Genomic DNA, 11,979 nt, shown 5'->3' with positions numbered 1-11,979 from the left:
GTACAGTAAGATATTTGGATCTAGAGCTCAAAGAGAAGCCTGAGATAAAGACAGTGATTTCATAGTCAATGGTTAAAGCTTTGGATTTGAATTAGATCATCTAGGGAGAAGATAAGATGTAAGAAAAATAGTAGAGAACTGGAAATGACACCCTAAGGAAAACTCACATTTCAAATTCAAGGAGAATAAGATAATAAACAGAACCATTTAATAACTCAAAAGTTAACACACTTGGTTGTAGTGTCAAATACAAAGGAACATTAACTCAGGTGAGAAGAGTTAAGAATACAGAAATGGGAATTTTAGTGGACTAGATCTAAAGCTGAATTCTAACAGATTGAAAACTAAAAGGAAGGGAGGAAAAGTAGTGATGCTGAGGTTGGTCTACTGTTTCAAGAATCTCGATGGCAATGCAGAAGAGAAAAGAATGAGAATAATTAGAGGGAGTAGACATTTTGTTGCATAGGTTTTATACCTGTTTAATATTAGAACTAGTCCAGTTTATTTGCTAAGAGAAATAAAAAGTAGCAAGGGGAGTTTACAGACATAGGAACAAGAGAATCAATAAAACAAGTACCTCAAGAATGAAGAGGAATGGTGACCATAGCAAAAGACAGACTGAGTTTCAGATGATAAATGTATATAACTTGGTAGATATTGGTGGAGGAAACAGGGAGCTCTCTCCTGAAATTCTGTTTTCTTAGTGAAATTAGAGGCAATGAGAAACAGAACAGATTAATAGAAGGAAAATAAAATCAAATGAGTTTTTTACCTCAAGTAGTTCACCTACGTCTGGCCAAAACATAGGGTAAATAGAACAAAGAAATGAATACATGAATCCATAAATGGGACACAAAACAGAAAGACTCCTACAGATATTAAAGTTTTCAAAAAATTTCACTCTGCATAGCTGAAAATTCCTCCCCCATCCCCAGTCTCTCATGAAGAGATCAATGCCTAATAATCTCTGAGATGAGTTCTGATTTTTAAGAGAAGCTTGTGTAAAGTACAAGTTACATGGTTAACTAAAAGCAGACAGAAATAATGGTTCATAAGTTATGCTTTGAATCAGATTTTTTAAATGAGAAACAAAAAAGATTGTTTTTCTTTTCTGATTACTAAAATTAACTACACCAAATTAGCCACAATTCCTAGTATGGTCCTTATAGGATAATGTTATACACAAAGTATATGAAATACATTTGACAGAGACTTTAATGATTCTTATTAACAAATGTGGACTTAATGATTGGATTTATCCAAGGGAATTGGAAACTGATGGAAATATTGCCAATTAACAAACTGATACTAGTCAGTAAGAAAGTCTCTAAGTGGAACAATGAAGTGTGCAGTTTTCAACCCCACCTATTGGAAACATTTTTATAAATGAGTTGGATGCCATAATTTGTGACATGGTGAGAAGAGAAAGCTAACAAAAATGTATATGAGTAAGAAAGAAAGAGGGAAGGATGAAAGGAAGGAGAGAAGGAAGACAGATACAGAGAAAAGGTATTAGTAGATAAAGATATGTATAGAAATAAATATAGAGATAGATTTAGATATAGATATAGATGGATATAGATATAGATGTACATGTAGAAATAGATGATAAGAGGATAGACAGACAGATGATAGATGATAAATAGATAGATAGATAGACAGACAGATAGATAGATAGATAGATAGATAGATAGATGATAGATAGATAGATAGATAGATGATAGATAGATAGATAGATAGATAGATAGATAGATAGATAGATAGATAATCTATCCACTCATCTTTACACTCATTTTCATGGCCACCATCCTGATTTTAGCCATCACATTTCTTGTCTGAACCAGAGTACAACCACCTTAACTATTTTCTTGCTTCCACTTTTATGATTTCTCAATTTAGAACAATGTAAATTCAGAAGGTAAACATTTGAAAAAGGATGGTGGCATAAGAAGGACTAACGACCATGTATAATTGTGTAAAGATGATGACCTTTGGAGCCTGACAATATGAGCTTAAATTTTGACTCTCTAGTTCCTAACCCTGTGACTCGGTCGATTTACTTAATCTTTCTGTGCCTCATTTATCTTCTTGGAACAAAAAAATATGTCTATCATAGGTATCCCAACTGAGTATTCAATGAGATTATATAGATAAAATGCATGGATGATTTGTTCCTTTTTAATTGTTTCAATGAATATATGAAAAACTGTTGTAGGAACTGACAATGATTAGCTTCAAAAAGAAAAGATGCAAAGGACAAGAGAATTGTTTTCAAAAAGTAATTGTCTTAATACTTGAATACTTATTGTCTTAAGTATTATATGTTTTAAAATTTTAGTTTATATGCAAACAATGGCCTACAGAAAATGGGTAATAAATCACAGAATAAAGATTTGGAGCCAGTATTAGAAAAATATATTCTGGCAAATAGAATTGTACGAAAATAGATAAACTGCCAGGGGATGTAGTGAGATTCCAGTTATCAACGATATTTCCAGTAGAAGATGGGAAAATACCAGAGCTTTTGTTTAAGAGCTGCATGTATAGGGTGGAAGACAGGACAAGATGGCTATAAAAATCCCTTCCACAATTTGACTTTTTTTTTTTTTTTATTCTACATTTATAATAAAAATTTCCTCTCATTTGTTTAATTCCTGTTAGAGATTAAATTTTAAAATCTATTTTTATTTTAAAACAACTACAACATTTCCATGCATTTATGATAAAAGGTTTGATCTCAGGTACATTATACATTTGAATTAAGGAATTTTTATGTATTTAATTTTTTTTTAAATTATTTACTCACCAAATGCACATATTTTCACACACATACACATTAAAGCAATTATTTTAATCTAGTTGACACATAAATCTCTCTCTGAAAGACTATCATATTGCTGATAAAATCATAAACAACCCTTTGGGCTCTGTTTTACTTTTGGAAAAACTTAAAATAGAGGATTATCCATACCACCTATCGTCTTTACTCTGAATTCACAAAGAAGGCATGAACTCAGAGTTCTATTTTTTAAAGCTTATAAATACATATTTAGAAGAGAGTAGCAATGAAGAAATCTCTACTTCTTTTTTTAAAATTATTTTTCTTTTAAACGACTGGTCTCGGAGAGAAAAAGAATCACTGCTATGCTTGGCATTTCTGCTTACTGATCCATAAAAGGAAATTGTGTTGAATTTGTTTTCCAGACTGAAGAATAGCTACTCTATAGCTGTTTTTCATATGTTTACCTCTCTTTTATGGCAAGAACGAAGATAATGACCGAAATATATGCAATACTTAAATGTTGTCAGATATTCGTCATATTTATATTCTTTACCGACTCCACTGTCCATAGTGATTTAATACTACATTAAAGTCAAACCTGGGAGGACATCATAAACAGCTCTTGTTTAAAGGGCATTGTGAAGGAGAGCCTTTAATCTGATTGATGAAATAAATGGAAAGTAATCTATCCTCTATTCAACAGCTTGTTGATGATATGAAAGAATTCCTACTCAAGCAAGCAAGGCTTTAAAGAGAAAGACCTCTTTCATCCTGTCAGCCTCTCATTTTTAGAAAAAAGTTAAGTTTTTCATCATGGTTCAGGGGAGTCCTTGTAAAACGTTCATTGAAAATTTAAGAGCAATTACAGTGTCAGACAGCTAGAAAAATTGCTTTTACTGAGTGAGAGTTCTCTGACAGATGCATTGTGGGAGAATTGATTCTTTCTAAGGGATAAGTGAATTGTCATTGTTAGGCTCTTCTCATGACATCTAGCTAGATGTCATCTGCTTTGTAACAGAAGATTTGAATCAGACAACTGTACTCAACACTAGACAGTGTCTAGATTAGTTCTGCAAAGAAATAAAGCTTTGCTCTGCATGGCATCAACTGAGCTTTTAAAGATTACAGATGAGCAAGGGTTTCAAAAAAAAAAAAGTTAGAAAAATCAAAAACAAAGCTTTATAGCCACTTCAGAAAGCCTGGATGTTTAACCTGTAAGGAAGTCTGTCAAATCTTGTGGATACCATATAGAGAAAAGATCAATAGGATACCTACTGGCTCCATTAGCTTGATGTAAAAGGGGGAGAGGGAAGCTGCTCTTCCACAAGAGAAACTACATTATTCCAGGGATTATGCGGGATCAGTTCACTTTGCAGAGAAGAAGAAGAGAAAATGAATGAAGATTCTTGGTGGGCCAGGACTGGAGAGAAAGGGCTTGTCAGGTAATATAACTGGTGATAAGAAAGTGGCTTATTGACTGGGAGGTGTCTCTAATTAGATGTTCATTTGCATAGGGGAAGGTGCCAGTTCTAGTGTGGAGTGAGGCTAGAGGAGAGAGATTCAGAAAAACGGCTGTCACTCAATCTGCTGCAAGCTAACTCTTAACATAATTAGTGAATTTAGTAGTCATTATTTACAGTGACTTTTAGAGTGAAAGGATATACTTGCTGTGGAAAAAATATACATTTTAATCAATAAAATAACTCTCCACGTGTCATAAATTTTCACAGCCTCATGCATGTTATCCCTGGAATTAGGTCTAAATTCTTCAGCTATGTGATAAAAGTATTTAGTATGACTAGCTGTTATAAAAGAAGAAAGTTTCAATGTCTTTAGAAAGATTATTTCCAACATGAATTTATTTTTATACTTTATTATGTTATATTTATAATTTATTATAACATTTTATTTATATTTAAATAAATTTACTTTAAAATTTATTTTTAACAAACACTTTTTACAAAATTAGCTTTTGAATATTTTTGATTAAACTTAGTCCAACATGAAGAATACTATTGGGTAGGTAAACCATGGGTAATTTCAATTAGGGGGAGATGGTTGGCACTGGCCAAAATAGATCTGGTTATTCACCGAATGGTTTAAAAATTCTTAAATGTTTGTATAATTGTGTTTCTAGTTCCAGTAATAATTGTGCACTTAAAGTCCAATAACTTTAAAATATTTTCAGAAATTTACTCAGCTTTAGCAAAATAGCAAGAGAATAACTCTCCTTTCTTCAACTTATTTATCTTATTTTTATGCCATTAGAGCATTCTTTTTTATTTTCAAAACATTCTTAAGAATCTGTAGAAACAAACTGTCAGCACAACCTTTGCAGAAAAAGCTTTGTCTTCGCAAAACAGTGGTCTGTGTCTGTACTCCTCTTCTGAGCATTCTTACCATTTATGTTTCCCTGGAGCCTTTTATCAATGTTTATTTTGAGTCCTCAAATGAATTGATAATGATTCAAAAGGGCAAACTCAAATTCTGCTAGTAGAGTGCAGTTAAAATTAAACAACACACAAATCTGACTGCTTTCATTTCTGGTATTTTCCTTTTAATATCCTTACACATTTGTTTCACTCAGGTTGGCAAAGTGCATTTAAGTAGTTTGCTAACAACTGAATTATTTCATGTGTCTCCACCCTAAGCAGTAATACATTATTCAATGAATTGCATAGGTGGAGAACAGTATGTTATCCAGTGGATGGTGTTGCAATTCAAAATGTTTGGCAAGGTCAAGACCATAATACACACTAGATTTAAAAAAACTTACTCGATTGCACAGAATTTTATAAATATAAATCTGACAGTGAGATAATGCAGTTAAACTGAATGCCACAAACATACAAATATTGCATCTATCAGACATTTAAAAACTAATAGGCATAAGAATTATTCTTTTCAACTTTCACACAGAGCATTCTTATAAGGTGCTTATATAATGAGATCACTTACAGTTAGTAAGTGGCAGAAATAAACCAAATATAATATTTTGTAATATATTACAAAGGATAAATGAATTCAAAAGTGTATAAGTAGCAACTTATGATTCTCATACATAAAATTTGTTTTTAACTTGTTAGAAAACATTGCAACATATTCCCAGTCCCAAAGTAAAGGCACTTGAAAAGGGATAGAGCTATGTTTGGTCACATGATCTAAGTCTTCCTTAACACAATAATGTGAAATATGGAAAAAACACAATCAAGAGGCATTTACTTATCAACAAGTGAGCAATTTAAGGCTTCTCATGCAAAAGCAAATGAATGAACTTGTAGAATCTGTTTTATCAGTGGTCTTAGTAATCCATAAGAAATATGTTATGATCATGCATTCTGTTCTGTTAAATAACAGCAGGCTATTTTCCAGTGAAAAATAGGTTTTGTTTCCATTTTACTTATAGACTCATTTTACCCAAAATTATTTCTGACAGAAATTGTCAGCAATTAAAGAATATTATTTTTCTCCTTTCAGATGCATTTAAACATACTTAAGTGGATAGAATTCTAGAGTTTTAAACACTTTATGAGAAAAAAGCAAAATTTTTAATTGAGAAAAATAAAATAGAAAATGATTATTTTAATAGGCACATTTAAATTTTCAGAAAAATATTATTTTTTTTAATCTATCACCCTTAATATACAGAAGAATAACTAAGTATCAGCTGATACTTAGACTTACTCCTTGTAAGTCTAATTCCCTATGTTAAAATAATCACCGTTGAGGTTAGCTGTGTTGAACCGTACTATTATTATTGACCAACCTACTCTATTATATTTGGGAGAATCCTCTACAATTTCTCAAAGGCATGTCAGAAAAAATAAAGTCCCTAATATTTATTGTGAGATTTTTATGGTGACTCCATGTTTATAAAGAAACAAAATAAATGTGTAACATTTATGGTGGTAACGAATGGCTTTCCTCTAGCAATCGGCTGCCCTACTTGAATATGAAATAAGTCATCTGTATCTATGTTTGTGTAACTTTACCATCTGTGGCAAAGTATATTATCTAGTGTCATATTATGAAAGTCTCAGTAGAGCAGGCTTTTTTCTTCCCAATATATCTAGAAGAATTACTTTAATCTTTCTCTTCTATGAGAACAGATAAATGGTATCTGCTGTATATACCTGATGAAACACTTATCTATTTTGATAATTAATGAATCCATTTTAAGCACATGTTATACTATCCATCTTTTGTGGATCAAAAATGGATGACAGTGTGATTATGTCTTTGTGAGATAAGTAAATGTGTGTATTCTTAGATCATCTGGCTTTTAAAATACCAGTAAAGTAGAACTATGGCAAATTAGTTATTTTTCTTAACCTGAACTTCAAATTTGGTAATTCCATCTATTTTATTGAGTGAAGATATATTATATCATAGTTGATGATTTTAAAAAGATCGAATTGCACTAAAGTTGAATATACTAATGATTTATTATTATTTTACATATTTATATATTTTATAAAATGTGTAACATAAAACATTTATCTGGCAGAGTTGATGTAGATATCAGCAAAAGATACAGTCAACTCTATTTACTCATCTGAAGAGAAAGTGTTGAGAATGGAAGACACATGGACCTCCTCGGAGATCCACTCATGCCAATGGTTCTAATGACCAGTGAATTAGAACAATCAACACTTTTAACCACGTGGCCTTACATTCTAAGTTCAGCTAAAACTGTACCATTTGCCAGCACAGCCAGGACTTCACTATTTAAGAGGCATGAGGAACACTGAAGTGTACTTAAGAGAGAATCATTTTATTTTTAAACTTAGAACACTTTAAGATCAGTACACTTTTTATTTATATATTTTACAACACTTAGAAGTACCTAGGAAACCTGTATTGTATGTTTAAGATAAAGATTCCTCCCAAATACTTTTCTAGCATACTCTATCTCCATCCCTTCCATTTAAGCATTGTCCTACCTAAAAGCTTGAAAGCTCTCCTCAGAGACACATTGCCCCTTTATCATGTTGCCCTGTACTTGAAGTTGAGAAAATAATAACCACCGGAAAACATTATAATAATGTTCCAAAATATAGTCAAAGTAAAAGTAGATGGTAGAAGAGGTGAACATATGTCAAACTAAAAATTGTACCAAGAACTAGACATCAAGGTTTGAATAGATCGAAATTAAATATTCTTTATAAACTACATTTTTCCTTTTTGTCATATATCTCAATGTATAATCTGAAAATTTATAGCTACATAGCCACATTCAGGATGTGATACACATGTCCACATCAACCGACAGAACAGCATTCACGTAACCAGCTGAAAGCAAAGACAAAAAAGAAAAATATGCCCAGGCTGTCAATTTGGCTGTAATATATTATAAAAGTTGCAATGTCTTTTCATGGAAATATATTTTATGTGGGGAGAGGAGAGAAGAGGACTTAGTATACTCCAAGACCTACTAAATGTCTTTTTTAAGCTATTTATATTGAGCTTGAACATTCACTTTGTTGTTGTTTTTAAATTTCAACTAACATGATGGAGTCTTCAAATCAATCAATTCATTATTTTAGTTACATTTAGGCAGGGAGTGAGAAATGATTAGAGCAAAAGTTTAAACTTTGAGCGTTCCCTGCTTGAGCAGTTTTGTTATCACCTTCTGTCGTAATGGCATGCTACCATTGGGATTTGCTTTCCCAAAGTGATTAAGGAAATAGAAAGATAGAAGGAAGGGAGCTGGTTACAGTGGTGATAACAGGCTATCTCTATGGGTTATATTTAAAGCTGTGATGATACTAAATTCTTCCCTTAAAAATGCATTGTTCTTTGTGATGTGTCATACAAACTTCAAGATTTACAAATAGTATGCAACAAGAATTCCTTATATAATTGTGAATTAACTTTTTTCAATGAAAATTAATCTCTAATTAAAAAGAGTGTTGCTATAATTTTACGTTATGAATATTATCCTGTTAAAGAATGTCAAATATTTGTAAATGCTGATTGAACAAAGCTTGTGATATAGCACTTCTCAAAGTCATTTGACTTAGAGACTTTATTCAAAAAGTGTCTGGATGGACAACATTTCAATGAAACACATGTTAGAAAATGATATTATAGGAGTAGATGACAAGGTCTATATCTCGCAAGAGACACATTATACATAAAGCGACTTGGAGTGTGGATAACTAAGCATTAGATCACAGTGCAGATGGTTCTAAACTTTAGCAAAAATGCAAAACAAAAGACTTTTCCAGAGACTTGACCTTGCTATGGAAAATATTCTAATAGTTCAGAAAGAAGTGACCAGGATGATTTAAATTCTATATTTTATGAATATCGACAATTCATAGAAGTATTCTTTTTCTTTCTTCTTCCATTTCTGTTCATCAGACACTTAGCACTAGATGTTTTAAAATAGTCTCTTTTCTTCCAATTACCCTTTCATCAAAAGCAATCCTACCTCACATTATATTAAACTTCTGAAGATATTACATATTTTAAAACAATATATAATCAAGGACTAAAATAAGCAGTGAAGATCATAAGATCTCTAAGGACAACAGACATCACTGTGTCCTAGAATGCTTAGGAAAAATGGAACTTGAGTGAAGTTATTACACAAATGTTAAAGTAAAAGAAAATCATCATCAGAAAAACACATGAGGAAAAGTTCTCTACAGACTATAAGTATATAAACTAAAATAATATGACAATGTGATCACAGTGTGGTTTTAGGTGTTAATTTTCAGTATTTGCTCACTAAATTGATGATGAAAATCTGAGCTAAATATGAATGACAAGAATGCCTTTTCTCTGTCCTCTCTCACACTAAACACTGATTCTCCTTTTTGTTTTCTTTTATGAAAGATCATAATAGGTTTCTAGTACTCTGATCTCTAACTTGTGTCAGAAGCAAGACATGCAATGGATAGAATTCTTGTCTCTAAGTCTGCAAATGCCTGTGCTTGGACTTGAACTATGTTTTTTATAGCTATGACTATTTCTGTTCCCAGAATTATGCAAAAGAGATATGACAATGTATGCCTGACCCTCTTTACTAGGAGAGATTTACAGAGTGCCTTGGCTCTTAGGAGCAGAATACTCTCTGAACTGACCCCTACCTCAAAGAATTTTTTTCCTATTAGTCTGTTTATTTACTGTGTCAGACTTTCAAATGCTACTCATCCTCCACTCCACTCAGTCAGTAATAGCTTGAGATTTTGATGATGAACTAACCCACATTTACATATATGTTGTTTTATAATCACAGCATTGTTTTATAAACTATTGGCAATAAACTGTGTTTAAATGAACCACATAAATGAAGGTGGTAAATAGTTTTCTGGGATTTAATCAATTTAATTAATTAAACCTTAGTAATCTTGGTCTTAAATCCCTAAATCTTCTCATTCCTCTTTTGCCATGCCTTTTATTTACTACACACACACACACACACACACACACACACACACTCACAGCATTCACACATTCTTTGTCTCTGTCTCTTTGTCTCTGTCTGTCTGTCTGTCTCTCTCTCTATCTCTTTCCCGTGCGCACATACATAGAAACAACCTAAGAAGAGTTTTGATAGTTGAAGCGGACCTAATATATATCGAACAATTACAAATAGTTTCAAAATGGAGGGAAAAAAAGAGGCAGAGAGGCTATATTTAATGAATTCTGATCCTTATTCTTATAGAATAATGTGGAACCTTGCTTTATGTGGTGATATTCACAACTCATGTACAAAAGCTACACAGTAGACAGAAGTTTCAAGAGGGAGAAAAGTGATCATTTGGCATGGTAAGCCATAGAGATAAGAAACAGGGATGGCAGGTCTAAACACAATGAAATGATTTACAATTGGGTTGGTGGCAGCAATAGCAAAAACTGTTTCTTATTCCAACCAGTGCCAGGTAGCAAATTGTAGACACTCTGACAATAGAAAGTGTTAAAAAGATAAAAGATAGAACAGCTTGGCACTTGAGTAGATAACTGGATGCTGGGGAGAAGCAGCCAGTTGCAACCTGATACATAAACCCTAAAGGGCTTCAAGGTATCATCTGCAAGCATGGAAATCACCGGAATTCAGAAGCCTTGAAGATATATGACATGCAGTGAAAGAAAACATGGTGTCTAGTAATGCAAATGGGTTTGGAAGTAAGCTGTTACTTTACTAACTTTGTGACTTTATGCAAAAATCTCAAGCCACAGTTTCCACAACTGTAAATTAGGAATCATATCATATCTGTCTTCTACATTTATTACAAATATTAAATGAAACTACATATGTATAGTGCAAAGCAGAAAGCTCATAATAAGTACTCAGAAAACAGTATTGATGTGTTATTTAGATCTGAGTTCCCTGCTATTTATTAAATTACTGTTTAATAAATGTGTAACTAGAAGTTATATTGAACAAATCCAATGTAAATTATTATTTAAGCAAAAACTGTCGAATCTTGTTTATCCATTCAGTATCTGAGAATAGGTATTCAGTGTGAGTGATTAAGTAGATAACTTAAAGTCATCTTTTAATACTTGTAAGATATTTTGGTTATTTGATGTGAAAAATTCTTATAAACTTCCACATTTCCTTGGGAAAAAAGTCACTGTAATGAATTAGATGTCTGTTTTGGACAGATACAATGATGGTAAATGGCTGCAGATTACTGCTATTTGAAAGATTTTTTTTTTTTGGTGTGATTTCAGGATTTTTTCCTTATCTCTAATCCTTGCTTCTCACCTGTCAAGTACTGTTCAGTCTATGCCTCCAAAATACAACTCAATAAAACTCCAGATATACATACAACATCCCCCTGACAAAAATGTACTCATTTACAATAAATGGCATCCATGAGCTATAGATTAGAAAATGATAACCACCAAACTTGTCTAGATTTTTGGTAAATACAAGTCTATAAGATTTGATAAACGGATGTGAAGATGTCTTTCAGGAAACTACACAAGCTTTGGTTTGAAGAGTTAGGATATTTATTTGACTTCTCAAGAGACATTTTTTTCTCCCTTATCTGTAAGTTCTTAGCTATGTTCATATAGGCAAATATGATAGATGAATCACCCCCCACCCTAGACAAGTGAATTATAACATCTACTTGCTCTGGTTTAATAATAATATAAAAAAATTATCTGAAAAATACAACATTGTTTGTTAAAGCAGTTTTTCCTGTTATATTTGTAGAAAAGCCTCAATAGTTTTG

The sequence above is a fragment of the Pteropus vampyrus genome, unplaced genomic scaffold, assembly GCF_000151845.1.
Source record: "Pteropus vampyrus isolate Shadow unplaced genomic scaffold, Pvam_2.0 Scaffold234, whole genome shotgun sequence".
Taxonomy (NCBI): Eukaryota; Metazoa; Chordata; class Mammalia; order Chiroptera; family Pteropodidae; genus Pteropus; species Pteropus vampyrus.
The sequence above is the reverse complement of the archived record's forward strand: the minus strand, read 5'-3'. Positions refer to the sequence as shown.